The following is a 15,394-nucleotide window of genomic DNA, read 5'->3' on the forward strand; positions in this document are numbered from 1 at the left end:
TTGATCAAAACAGCGCTGTGGTGTATTCAAGGCAATTCGCTATGAGGACCTTCAATGGGAACAGTGGTGCGATTATTGGAGGAGATTTGGAGTTGATGGATCCTCCATTAGCCTGCACGCTTCCGTTCGCCCCCGCGCTTGACGACGAGACGCAGCCGGATTTGGACCGCTAAGACATGGGTCTCTACAAAACTATGTACATTTGGCAGAATATTTGGCCTTAAAATGAGTCTTCTTCAGCTGAAGGTGTGTCTCCTTATGTTTCTGAACAACACCAAAAGTGGGATTCTCAATTTTAATCCATAGCTGAACATCAGTGTTTTTATTTTCTGGTGTAGAGTTAGCATGTGCTGAGTTTCTTTAAAACTGTAAAAGTAAGTTTATTTGTTTGTTTTTAATTCTTTCAAGGATATGCAGAGGGCTGAGTTTGTTTACAAACAAATAAAAATAAGCATTTTCCGTTTCAGCAAAGTGCCGAGTTTTCTTCAAACAACTAAAAGCAAGTATTTTTTCATACTTCTGAAGAATCCGCAAGGAGTGAGTTTGTAAAGGATCTATGTCTATCACATTCCCCCTCCATCTATGCATTTAAGTTCATTAATAGAATGCTATCTGTCTGGATTTTTCCTTTGTTCTGACATGAAATATGTGCTTTCACCTATTGACATTGATATCCTGATTAAAAAGTTATTTTGATTGTATTTTTTTATATGTTCGATGTGATCTGCACCTGGAATATGATTGACATTTTGAATATAAAATACGCCCAGATCCTTTTACTGAAGCTAAGTTGAATTTATTTTTACATTTAAAATACAATTTAAAAAAGATTCCAACTGAAAGAATCAAAAAATTCCAAACTAAATGATGCCCTTGACCTTTTTATTCACTTTGTTTCTCCCACGAATCACAGTAACTTAAATGCATGCATTGCAAAAGACCTTCCTGGTGAAGAAAAACTAAGTCGTTTCTTTGCTTTCATATGACACAACAAAATTAGGAACATCACAAAGTTCTTTTTCCAAAGAAATTGATGAGGTGTTAGGTTAAATGCCAGATTGAGCAACGAATTTACAACCTGTAGGTTAACACAAACAATTTTACCTTTTAACGGTTGGTAATTTTTTTTTGCAATCGAAAAAAACGCTTTCTTTATTATTACTAAAGAAAATACAGTTACATGATTCTGTTCCATGATAAGTACTAAAACTTAGCAGCAAGAAACTCAAAAGAAAATAATAAAAATAGACAGACTACTGTGCTGTCATCCACTTAAAGTTCATCTGCTGTTTAGAAATGCTTTGTTTCGAAACAAGAAGGGAAAAGAAACCAGAGACATATGCTAGTCCAATCTATGATATCGGAATAGAGCTTAAATCAAATCTGGAGTCCAGATTGAAAGCAGCATAATGAATGACTCCAGGAGGTGCTGAAATGCCTCTTTTGGGGAGAATATTAGCTATGAGGTTCTGTTCTGTATATATATGATTGAAATTAATGCTTTGAAATGAATTGATCAAGATAAAAATGAGCTTCATCCAATAAGTCAGAAAATTACACTAAAAACATGACAATCCCTTTGCCCATTGGATGAATCCTTTAGAGTCCCCAAAAATAAAAAATATGCATATTATGGATGTTTGTTGAGCTAACTAGCAGTGAATAGATTCACTGCCCCCAAAGTGAGATGAGGTTGGTAAAAAACTTTACAAGCATGAAAGTCGTGTTTTTGACGACCTTCGATATAAACAAGCAATCCTATCCTTTGAAGTAGAATAAAGGCAATTGTACATTATGTTTAAGGTTCTGCACTGCACTCGGGGATGGGTACCACTTCTTCGTACAAAGCGAATCTCTCACTAATTCTTAGTTGCACCATCACTAAACGCAAGATCTGGAACCAGAGCAGGCAAGTACAAAAGAAAACAGTGATAACAAAGTTGACAACAAATTTTGGAAATTTTTTAAGGTGCCAAATCTGACCATTATGGTCACAAAACTCATAGTTGTAGGTCGGTGAAGTAAACTCTAAGGTATGTGAAATTTGTAGTCCTAACAATCATAAAGCCATTGTACATTTGTATGGGCTAAGGGTTGAAATGTAAAACAACAGCCATGTTTTCTTCTCATCAGGAAACTATGTTTTCTTCTCATCAGGAAACTAAACACTACTTCACGTTTCAGAGCCTATGGTATCCAGTATAAGTAGTTGGACAGATTATGGAGCCTAACCTGGCAAGCACATTGAACCCAACAGCCTTACCAAGCACAGGCATAGGAACTGTCACTTATGAAGAGACTTCTGTAATCTGAATTGTTGATGAATACAGAGACAGCTTTAATGCAGGCAAGCATTATTTCTTCTGCTGCCAGAGTAAAAACGCCTCAACAAACTTCGTCTCTTCTTGCAACAATTGATAGTCAACGAAAGAAACCCTCTCAGTTACAGAGCACATAGGCTGTAAGAAAAACAAAATCCCTTGTTCAAAAATTTCATTTACAGTACACTCACAATTTATTCGGCCTCTCGACTGTGGGTAAAAGTGAGATGAGGTGGGTTTGCTCGGGATAGAAGTTCCGGTGAAGATCGCTGACATCGACAGGCTAAGTCCACTGGTAAAAACGAGATGAGGTGGGTTTCCTCGACTTAACTAATACAATGACTGTATTATTCTGTTTAGCATGCCAACAGGGTCGCACGAGTTCTCTACTCTGATTCACTGCTTGTATCATTTGCATTCTGCCATCTATCCATGAAATGAAAGGAAGTTTAAAGTCCAATGGAATTCTTGTTGGAAAACATTGATAATTCCAACCACCAGCATTAAAAGCAGAACCTAGCGTCTTCTAGAGAAGTCGGCGTTTCTGGAGAATTCGGCAGCAAGCGGCTGCATAGTTACCAAATTCGAATTCGAATACGAATTCGAATTCGATTCGGTACGGAAAAAATTCGACTACCAAAAATATAATACGGAAAAAATTCGGAAAAATTAGCTCTTCCAAAATTAAATTATTAAAAAAAAAATAAAAATCTATATTTACAATATGTTTTAAAAAAAATCACTCAATCAAATCCAAAAAAATGGAAATTATATATTTTAAAAATATTTATAAATAAAAATTTATTATTTTCTGTATGAAATTATTATTTTTAACTATTTAAACTTACTATTTTCTACAATATTTTAATATATAAACTTATTGTTTTTTTACAACTGTAATTTTTTTATATGCAATTTACTATTTACTATTCTTTTTTTAATATAGCAAATTCTATTTTTAATCTTTAAATATTTAATTTTTTATTAACAAAAATCCTTGCCATATTAGATCGTAACTGCAATTTTTTTAATATTGAATATTATGTTTTTAATGTTTTAAGTAATGTAGAAATTTCTATTTAATATTAAACTTTTTATTAACAATTTTGATGGTAACTACATTTTTTTTTTAAATTGGAAATTTATACTTTTAATGTTTTGAATAATATATAATTTCTATTTAAATATTAATTTTTATATTAAGAATATTCTTATAAAATTAAATAATATAGAAATTTCTATTTTAAATATTAAATTTTTATTATTTAAAAATCACTTTACCAAATTCCATCATAATTGTAATATTATTCTTAACCTAAATTTACACTTTATTATATTTTTTTAAAAACATAAAAAAAATTATTCGCTAATTCCATCCTAATTGTAATATTTTAACCTACCATTTACAATTCATTTATTTTTTGTTAATATAATATAATATATATATATATAAAATAAGTACCAAATTGCAATTTCCAATTCGTAGCAGAACCGAATCATACTATTGTATTTTCGTTTTTTTTTTGGGCAATACGACCAAATTTGGTAACTATGATTTAAAACATAGTTACAAAAATTAAAATTTCGGCAATATATCTTTTACATATATTTAAATATATTATTTTTCCAATGTTTTAAATCATTCAAAGGTATAATTTATAATATTGAAAATGATAAAAAAAATGTTTTAAAATTATTTGAATTTGCACATAAAATTAATATTAGACTTTTAGTTTTACAGTTAAAATAGCAAGTATGATAATAGGTTTAAGAATTTTTGTATTGTTACACGTAAATTATATGATAATTAATAATAGAGTGAATTTCCAAAATATTCCACATTACAATAAACCATCTAAATTTTATGTTATCAAGCATTTTAGATTGATAATAAAATATATATATAAATATTTTTTAAAAATATATATTTAAATTATCAATTACTAAATTTCAATAAAAAAAAATCCTTTTTGAAAAAAACTAAATTTTCTATTTACTCAAATAATTTATACAATTTTATAATTATCATAAATTTCTAATTATTCATTAAATTTCTAAATATTTCATTTCTTGTAAATTTCTGGTTGCCTAAAACTACATCTACTATTATCGTTTATTAACGTTAAACGTTAATTGTATGCCATTTACAGTAAACGGGATGCTCGAATTTATAACCATTATTAAAAATCTGCGAAGAATATAATATCGTGAACTGAAATATCAAATGCATTTTACCGAATCCGAATTGCCGTTTTAATTCGCGAATCGAACCGAACCGTCGAATTTACGAATTTTTTTCGGCAATACGGCCGAATTTGGTAACTATGAGCGGCTGTAGTCGGCAGATTACTCTAGAATTTACGGCTATCCGTGTGTATAAATTTGCATGTTTGTTAATGCAATGACCAAGCTCATTTTCATGAGTCTTCAGTGTTTCTAAGTTGGTATCAGAGCACAGGTGAGCTGTGTTTGGCGAGGTTCGTGAGGGCTCTGTGGTGTGAAACGCAGGTAGAGTCTTCCCGTGGTGTGTAGATTGGTGCGGCCAATCAAGCCGCAGTGTGGAGTGCGTAGCGCTGTCTAGAAGCGTTGAAGAGTGTCGTGTTAAGCGCAGACCGTGTGAGGTGAGGCGGAGCGGTGTGGCTCCTGCTGTGTGAAAAATGCTGGAGTTGTTTGAGCTCTGTGCTGGCTGTTCAACAGTACCAAATGGATTAGATTGTCCTGTTTGAAAATTTAACCAAAACTTGCTGTAGTATCAACTTTCGAAGCGGCGGCAGCTGTGAAGGCCCCATTTTCTCCAGAGCTAAGAAGTCGATGATCTTGTTAAGGCTTCTGTTGTTGTCCTTTCTCAACTGAAGGAGGCAATGTTGAGCAAACTCCGGGGGTAGATTATCTTAAAAAAGGTAATATTTTTCAAAGAAAAATGATTGAGCCACCGTATGTTGTCCCTGATATATTCCATATTCTATTGATTTCTGATATTTGAGTGTCCCAACCTTTACCGTTGTTACTGACTACTGTGGAGTTAGATGTGACCTATGAACCTGGAATACTGTCTTTCTCAATCCCACCAAAAGGTGAAAGCACAGGAATACATACATGCTTGATTTCTTGCTGTTGGAAGTTGTGGTAGCTCTGGTGTGTGTTGTGAAGTCTCTGTATGGAGCGCAAGTCGAAGCGCTGTTGTTGACAGTGTGGCTTGAAGAGGCGTGTTGGTGAGCCGTGAGCATGGGCGACAGAGTTGTGTTTTCTGGTGTTGGTGAGGCTGCTTTGTGCTTGCTGGCCGACAGAGTGGTCCGTTGGATGAAGAACTGGAGACTGTAGCCGAGTGTCTTGTTTGTTGCTGAAAGGATACTTGTGTTTGGCCTGCGTTGTTCGTTTTGATGTGCGGAGAAGAAAGAGTTGTGTGCTCTAGAGAAGAACGAGCTGTGGTGCGATGAGAGTGGAGAGCAGCTGTGCATAGGTTTGTGCTGGTGCATTCTGAAGAAAGCAGTTCGCTGAGGCGACGGTGTAAATCGATTTGAGAGAAGGGTATAGCTGTTTGCTGAGCAGAGACCGATTCCCTTCCTGGAAAACTACGCTGCTGGTCCTGTTCTTGCTTGTTGGAATGGAAATTCAATTTCTGCCCTTTCTATGGGTCCGCGCAATGATTTACAGATTTTCTTTTATTTCATGCACAGTGCTTAATCTGTTAGTGAAATCATCAGAAACAATGATTATATTTTAGTTTAGATTTAACTTGAAGGAGTTTTTTGACTGACTGTGTCTGCCTGAATTGTGTGGGTGTGTCTTGACTGTATGAAATCCAAAGTTGTGGGTTTCGAATCTGTTTGCCTACAGCCTGGTGCTACTCTGAAGTCAAAGCTGGCAAGAGTTTAAGGAAAATTTAAGAATAGCTGATATGTCTATCTTTTTAGACCTTTTTGACAATGATCCTTTCGATGATCATTTTCTCAGGAACCCATTTGGGATTAGCAGTATTTTTGAGTTCTTGGACAAACAATGTCATGTTGAGGATCATGTTGTTCAAGAAATCACTCATGTTGTCGAGGATCATGCTGTTGAAGAAATCACTCATGTTGTTGAGGATCATGTCGTTGAAGAAATCACTCAAAGTAAAACTTGTCTCTCTCATAACCCAATTGTTAGAAGTTGTATTGGATCTGCTTTCAAGATGAGTGCGATTGTGGAGGATACTACCATGGATGTTCTTCCAAGGCCACTCATGTTAAAAAATGACTGCATTTTGGTGGCTCGTTTGCTGGTTCCTCATGGAAAGTGGGGAGAACATGAATTAGATTACCTTGTTCAGGATCTTGCATTGCATCCCAATCCAGAAGGGGTTGTTGACGTTAAGTACGTAAACAAGGAGCAAAGGAATTTCATAAGTAAACCCAGGAAGGTGAAGATGAAACTATATCAGCAAATGAACAAGCATGGAGCCTTTAGCAAGAAGGGAAAAATGAAATGTTTGTTGTAAGCCTAGCTGAGACTTAGACCAGCAGGCATGTCAATTAGGAGTATGTTTACAGTGTCTTATATATAGTATAGTTGTCATATGGTTGGATTTAAGGGCGAGTGTTGGAAACCATTGATAAATCCAACCACCAGCATTAAAAGCAGAACCTAGCGTCTTCTAGAGAAGTCGGCGTCTTCTAGAGAAATTGGCAGCAAGCGACGGTAGTCGGCAGATGACTATAGAATTTACGGCTATCCGTGTGTATAAATTTGCATGTTTGTTAATGCAATGACCAAGCTCATTTTCATGAGTCTTCAGCGTTTCTAAGTATTCTCACTCCCCGTGATTATTTCCAACAACACCATGATGTAGCAGAGCACGTCGCTCTTAGTTAACTCCTAACTCAAAGAACTGTTCGACCGCAATGTATACAGGCGTCCATCTAATACCTGTCACCAGATCAAGCAGCGGATCTGAGCGTAAATAATCCGAACGCAGATGGGCAGGGTGGCCGATTCACGTTCATCCATTTTGACTGTGAGTGGTCCAGCACTTTGGACATGCGCAGGACTCCCTGGGCCTCGTCTGCCGACAGAACTCATTGGAACAAGTCCTCAGAACGATGCTCCCTCCGTTAGTAAATCTCTCCATGCAGCGACTCTCTCCTCCTCAAGCTCACTAGACAACCACTATGAAAATGATATATCACACAACTATATATATAGATATACACATAGGCTGAAAAATGTCACTCTCACACTGCGCAAACCTATTTACATAGTATTTAGAAATTAACTTTGGCCCTCTTTTTTCGGCCATCCAGGAAGGGAGGGAGTTGTCTAGGATATCACACAACTATATATTTATACATATACATATAGACTGAGAACTGTCGCTTTCACATTTCGCAAACTTATATAGACTGAAAACTGTCACTCTCACACTCGGCAAACCTATTTACAGAGTATTTAGAAATTACAGACTTCCTCAATTTTTTTGGCTCTCTTACTTTTTGGCCCTCCGGAAGGGAGTTAAGTCATAGTTGGCTGGGATATCACACAATTATATATATACATATACATATAGACTGAAAACTGTCACTCTCACACCACGCAAACCTATATTTAAAGAGTAATTAAAAATTATGACTTCCCCATTTTTCTGGCCCTCCGGGAAAGGAGTTAAGTCAGAGTTCGCTCGGATTCACACTTCGCAAACCTATATAGACTCAAAAACCAGACTCAAAAACCCCACAATGCAGCATATTAGCAGAAACTGAAATTCTGAAGCAGACAGATTATTAAAAAATGTTTTGGATTCGGATCTTGATGGTTTACATGTGACCATTGAATTGCAAGAGACTTGGCTCGATGCTGGGAACTTTCTAATTCCTGACTAATGATTGGATTTCTCTATTGCAAAACTTTTTCCCTCTTTCCAAATTGCATACTATCTTTTTTGGTTGATCTCTGATGGCATTACTCAATATCTCAGATGACTATTTCAGCATTTTTTTTGTATTAAGATCGAAGATTATATCCATTTGATGTCTGAAATCCTATAGACAGTCTTTGAAAAAATGTAGACCTGTAAGAACTTCTCAATATTGAGTATATATCTGCTTTTTTTCTGAAAAAAAAAATATTGAATATGTATCTGCTTTTTTCTTCTGGAAAAAAATATTGAATATATATCTGCTTTTTTCTTCTGAAAAAATAGACTGAAAACTGTCACTCTCACAAAGTGTTTAGAAATTACGACTTTCCCATTCTTTTTCCCTCCGGGAAGGGAGTTAAGTCAGAGTTGGCTCGGATTCAAAAGCCAAAATTACGCAAAATTATAGTATTTTTCATTCAAAGTTAAATTACATGTCACATAAATAGTGCTCATGAGATCCAGCGGATTCCAAAAAAAAAATGCCGGTTGAAAAAAGCTCTCAACAAAACTCAACAACCAACAAACTAATCTTACTTATTTACTAATGTAAACATTATTTCCAAATTAAAATAATTGCGAACTTTTGTGATTAACTCTCTACAAGTACACAGTTTTTCCTTCTTTCCAACACCAATATATGTTCGGATATTTCCTCTCCACTAATTGTTTTCTCCATTTCATTTTTAAATAAATGTTCATTATCCTTGTCCTATATTAATTTTTATATTATTTTTTATAAGTGTGATTAAACATAAAGACTTCTCATCGAATATTGTTGTTGTTTCTGGAAAAACTATGGAACGTGTAGACGCTACACTCATCATCAATTTTTTTTGAATGATGAGTGGAGCTTCCAGTTTCACACACATTATCATCATCATAAGCTTTCTTTATAGACATTATCATCATCATAGGCTTCCTCATGATGATTGGAGTGTCCAATTTCAGACACTTTCTACAGTTCTACAATTTTGCCAGAAGCAACGGCATTCAATATGAATTCAAACTATCAAAACTTACACTCCCAAAAAGAGTCTCTTGTTGTCAGCCTATTAGTCGTGCACAAGTCGATAATATACATTCTTTGAAGTTTCAACACAAGGACGGATACACGGATGGATCCGGATAGCCAAAGCAAATTTCCGATAATCTTGCATAAAATAATTGATGATCTTCCTTGAATGTATGTCGCTCATTACGTGGTGAAGCGGAATTTGCTTTTCTTTTCTCCGTTCGTTTTTTTCTCCCTACTAATCCCATCAATACCCGGCGTTGCAAACATAACTTGTGGTAAGGTTTTAGTACTATAACTACTGGAGTATACGAAGTTCTTGTTCTTAAAAAAAAACCTTACGTATAACTAAACTACTTGAGTATTCGAAGTTCTTGTTCTTCAAAACAAAATACTTAGGGATAACCTGTACCATAGTATCGACTTCTTGATTAACCAGTTGCCATTTTACTTGTATGATCCAGAATTGGATGTAGCTCATAGCACCATGTAGGCTATCGAAAGAGCATTACCTATGTTGTGATTTTTGGAGAGTTTAAGAACAGTTTAGATTTATTTAATATTGGATTTATCTTTGTTGGCCCATGATAGATTTGGGAATAAATAGATCTACATTAGTTTTGGTTGAGAGAATGTCACATTTTTTAATTAATATTATTATGTATATGATTGAGATAAAATTTAAAATTCACATTATGTTTTCTTTGTTTGGCATGGCTATATCATTCTCTTTTTTATTTTGGTATGTGTTGCTTTCCTTGAATAATTTGGATATTTGTGCTTTGATACTTTGAGTGGTTTGTGCGTTTGGATTTAGATGGTAATGTTTTTTGGTTGACAGAAACAATGTCACATTTTTAAATTATTATTATTATGTATATGTTTGAGATAAAACTCAAAATTCACATTATATTTTCTTTGTTTGGCCTGACCATATCATTCTCTTCTTTGTTTTGGTCTGTGTTGCTTCTCTTGGATGGTTTGTATGTTTTTGCTTGGATACTTTGAGTGGTTTGCGCGTTTGGATTTAGATGGTAATGTTTTTTAATGTTACGGTTAGTGTATCATATTTTTATATGTGTATGTAATTGTTTATTAGTAATTAGTTGGTGATTAAGAAGCGAGACAATCTTGTTAATAGTCTGTAGGAGGATTAATATTTCACATCTATTTCATTTTATTTTAAGTATCATAAATTCTAAATAGTGTTCCTCCAAATATTACAAAATATATATTGAAGAGTAGTTTTAATAATTTAATGTCTCAATATTACTCTTGAAATAATTTGTTTATTTGTTTATGTTTGAAATAATTTATTTCCTTCAAGAATATTTTGATGATTTTTTTATCTATAGTCTATTTTGCAAAGTCAAGAAATAATGTATTTTTGAATTATTTTTAATGAGTGGCCAGATTTATAAAAGCTTTACATTATTTGTTTTTCCAAACAATTATCACATCTTCTTCAAAAATATTTTGATTTGTTTTTATGTTTATAAAATACATTTTCCTCTTATAAATATTTTGGATACATTGTTGTATGAAATTAATCTATTAGTAATTTTGTATATATGTAATTATGTATTAGTAATTAGTTGGTGATGAAAAAAAGAGACGATCTTGTCAAGAATTAATTTGCACTTTGTAGGAGCATTGATTCTACACATCTTTTTCATTTGAATTCTACGTATCACAACTTTTGACAGATAATTATTTTTTAATAGTATCCTCTACATGTTATTAAATAGATATTGAAAAATAATTTTTTTAATAATGTACAACCTCAAGATTAACAACATCTAATGCAAACAATCAAATAAGATTAGAAAACAACATCTACACTAAAATCAATGCATATAATGCAAGCAATCAAATGAGATTAAAAATCAACATTTACATTGAAATAAATGCATCTAGTTCAAGCAATCAAATAGGATTAGAAATCCACATCTCAATGCAATCCATGCATCTAGTGCAAGCAATCAAATAGGATTAGAAATCCACATCTACACTAAAATCCATGCATCTAGTGCAAGCAATGAAATGCGATTAGAAATCCACATCTACACGGAAATCAATGCATTTAGTGCAAGCAATCAAATATAATCAGAAACCAACATCTACACTGAAATTAATGCATCTAGTGCAAGCAATGAGATAGGATTAAAAATCATCATCTAAACTGAAATTAATGCATTTAGTGCAAGAAATCTTCTTCCCTCTCTCCGCCATCCATCTAATTTTAAAAAATATTTCTAATAATTTAAAGTCTCAAGATTAACAACATCTAATCCATCTAATCCATTTAATGCAAGCAATCAAATAGGATTAGAAAACAACATCTACATGGGAATCAATGCATATAATGCAAGCAATCAAATAAGATTAGAAACCAACATCTACACTGAAATCAATACATCTAGTGCAAACAATCAAATATAATTAGAAATCAACATCTACACTCAAATCAATGCATCTAATGCAAACAATCAAATAAGATTAGATATCACAATGTATGCTAAAATCAATGCATCTAGAGAAAGTAATCAAATAGGATTAGAAATCAACATCTAAACTAAAATCAATGCATCTACTGCAAGCAATCAAATATAATTATAAATCGACATCTACACTAAAATCAATGCATCTAGTGCAAGCAATCAAATAGAATTAGAAATCATCATTTACACTGAAATCAATGCATATAGTACAAGAAATATTATTCCCTCTCTCCCCCTTGCATTTGTATCTATATGTCCCTCCATCTCTCCATCTTTGTCTCTCTATTTCACCCCAGCCCCCCCTCTCAAACACACACACAGACTCGCTCTCCATATCTATCTATCTCTCCCTCCCTCGCTCTATCTTTCTCTTCTTCCCTCTCTTCACCTCCCATATATATATATATATATAGATATATCCCTCTTCCTCTCCTTTGTCTCTCTATATCATCCGCAAAACATACACACTCTTCCTCCATATCTATATATATCTCTCTCCATCTTCCTCTCCCTATCTCTTCCCCTTCTCTCTCTCTCTCTCTCCCTTGTTTATCTCTCTTTCCTCCTGCTATCCTCTCTCCCTCTCTCTATCTCCCTTATCACTCCCTCTCTCTCTCTCTCCACATTTCTCTGTTAGATAACTAATCCTCGGGATTAACCTTGGGTCAGTTTGGGTAGTTATTGGAGTTCAAGAACTCCCAGGAACTAATTCAATTGTTTACTATATGTATTTATATGTACAACATGTACATAATTCTTTGATATCATTTAATATATAGTTTATTTGGTTTCCGGTTGAATTGTCTTACATGGTATCAGAGCGCTGGTTCGAAGAGATGAGCCACTAATTTTGTGGCCATGGATATTTGGGCGTTGTTGAAATACTGCGTCTGCCTTGCATGCTGCTGAAAAATTGAGTTTGGAACATTGCATTCTATCAAATATCCTGTGGTTGGCTGGCTGCATATGTTGCCGCAGAAATCAAAGAAATATCATTGGTGTGCATTGTCGCAAGTCTAGAAAATTTGTGAGAGAACATCTCCAAGGGTTGAGTAAGTTTTCCTATTCATTAACCGATTCTTATTGATGTCTGGGTATGTGAAGACATCCTGGCAAACTTTATAGCTTATCACACACTTGAGGGGAAGTTGTAATTCAGGGTTTGTAAATTGTGTTTTGAATAAATTATTTTTGAGTTCAGAAGTACATGCAGTGGTAACTGTTGCTTATGTTATAAAGAACCAAGCAAAAGAAAAAAGTGATGGAGACAACAAATGGAACTGACCACATTGTTTTGTCAAAATCCAACAAAATTATTAGTGATATCTATCAAGAATTTTTTATGGATTGTTTGTGTTGTTTGAATCGGTAGTGTTGAATTGAATTTTTTTATAAGAAAAGAGATTTCCTTGTCACAAATTTGATCGAAGGAGCAACGCCCTAGCCTGTTTGGATTTTTGCATTCTCCGAGGCAGAGGTACGATTTGCCATAGATGGGGAAGAGTTGTCGCTTTGAAATTTTAAAAGCCCGATGAGAAACTAAGTAAAACAATGTTTATTTCATTTACAAATACCACTCAAAAGTGAAAATCAAACCCTGCAAATTAACTATGACTAAATCTGAAGAATTCTGCGCAGAGGCAGCGAGTTAGAAGATGAACCTTGAGGCATTTTTTTGGCAAACGAAATCTGAAACGAATTTTAGTTTGTGAGGTACTATAATTTGCATTGTTGTGGTTTCGAAAATTGTTGATATTCAAAGAAAGCTTTAGTTCTTTATTTCTGATCAAAGGTACTACCATTGGAAACGTTGCAAGCAATTATTGTTTTAGTCATCACTGTTATCAATATTTAAATAGAAATTTTGGCTTTTTAATAACTGTGACCTAATGATAAATTAAATTCCAAAAGTTGGGTTCAAAGGCTGGGCTCAATTCGTCATTTGAAATTGTATTTTGGGTTTAAAAAAAATTGGAATGGGTTATTGTTGGTGGAGTCGTAGGTCTTGTCCAATTGTTACGCATTTGGTTCATTCCTACAGACTCAGCCCTTGAAACTGCTATGATGTCCTGGAGTGCTCTAGCAGTTCGATTGTCTTTGAACTAACAAGTTGGGGAGAGACGTGAGGGCATATGTAGAGAAGATTGGTTGCAACAGACACAGAGGGGATTTTGACGGGTCTCGATTACCTTTGGCGGTGGTGCCCATTACAGCAGTGGCGAATTGTGAAGGAGACCGTAGTGGAAGCTTATGTCAGTGTTTTGGAAGTCACCATTTGAAGAGGTATCAGTGGGCCATCGCTTGAAGAAGAAGTTTAATGCTGGATTGGAACAACAATGTGGGCCTTGGTCGAGCAATTTAAGCCAGCGAAATTTTAAGGACCCAATTTAAGCCTGCAAGCTTGATAAAACTGACAATTAACATAAGTTCCTGATTCAGTTGATGCTGGAGGAGTTCGAAACACAGTTTACTATAACATATTGATGACTGATTCTTCCACATCATTTCCTGCATATGTTATCCTAAATAGTGAAAGTTTAAAGTTTAAATTCCCTAGCAGTCAGAATCCCAGGATAGAAGAAATTGACATCATGTTCTTGAAAATAATTGAACATTGATTATAGAATTTACAAAATATAAAAACAAGAAAGTAAAAGGGCATGGTGGTTAAAAGAGCTAATTTAGTATATTGAGGATTATGAGGTCATAAGTTCAATTTTTAGTGGAGACATTGTTTGAAGTTGTTAAGAGCACATATTTTTTGCAATATTTTCATTGTTGATTCTACATTGTAAAAGGGTGCATTTTCGGTTGAACCCGACACCCAATTACATCATCATAAATTTGTTTGTATTGGGTGCATTTTCAGTGGTAGCTGACACCCCTATTCCAAAGTTGATTGTTTAAGAACATGGCCAAATTCAATGATTTGTTGCAGTTATTATGCAATCTAATGTCATCCAATGTTCATAATAGTGTCCAAGTCAGCAAGGATACGCTCTTTGACATCCAAATATATTTGCAAAATGCAAAAAGCAAAATTGAATTTTTGGAACAAGAATCCCAGTTTCAACAAGAAGAACTGCAAAAGAAGAATTTTGAACCCATTCTTGTTCAAAATAATAGTGTGTTTGAGCATGATCACCACTCATAAAATAATCAGAGTAATGTTTCGGCAGGACTAGAAATTGCTCCTGAAGAGCGTGTTCTTGAGCCTGTTCTTCAAGATGAGCAACCATCACAACCACTTCAACAACCTTTATGAAGATCTACAAAAGGAAATGCAACTGAAAGTTCTTATGAGAATCCTGATATTCCCAAAAATTTTATAATGCCATGGGAACTGATTTGCAGTTGTAAAAAGCTAATTTAAGCTAGCCTTTTGTTTTTTTGCCTAAGTAGTTTTTTTTTTTTTAATTGATTTTGACTTTCTGGTTGGTTTTATAAATTGCAATATTTTGTTGTTAAGTTTTAGAATATAAGTACTTCATAATTTTAAATTCATCTTTATATTAAAATGTGCAATTCAAAAGATATGGTTTCAATCTCATCCGAAATCATGTCATAAAATTGCAATCTCCTAATTAAAATCCACCCGTAACTATTTTATTCACGTCGTTTCTCCCACTAAACGCAATAAATAAAATCCTTTCCGTCCAAGAGACGT

At 34.1% G+C, this 15,394-nt stretch overlaps 1 pseudogene across 2 annotated transcripts in view; it reads left to right on the top strand.

Moving 5' to 3' along the window:
* LOC149209279 (G-type lectin S-receptor-like serine/threonine-protein kinase SD2-5 pseudogene) overlaps positions 1-14,648 on the top strand; it is a 33,335-nt pseudogene extending 18,687 nt beyond the window's left edge. The window contains exons 1-2 of one of the 2 annotated variants that reach the window (XR_016252853.1): positions 56-246; positions 12,547-14,648. The product of XR_016252853.1 is annotated as a G-type lectin S-receptor-like serine/threonine-protein kinase SD2-5 pseudogene, transcript variant X2 (transcript). Of the gene's footprint in view, positions 1-55; positions 247-12,546 lie in introns of those variants that run through there. The other variant, XR_016252852.1, reaches the window with a different exon arrangement.
* Positions 14,649-15,394: the final 746 nt, after the last annotated feature.

This window comes from Pinus tabuliformis, chromosome 1_2 (assembly GCF_031772625.1).
Source record: "Pinus tabuliformis cultivar Carrire ecotype Pingquan chromosome 1_2, CPIR1, whole genome shotgun sequence".
NCBI lineage: Eukaryota > Viridiplantae > Streptophyta > Pinopsida > Pinales > Pinaceae > Pinus > Pinus tabuliformis.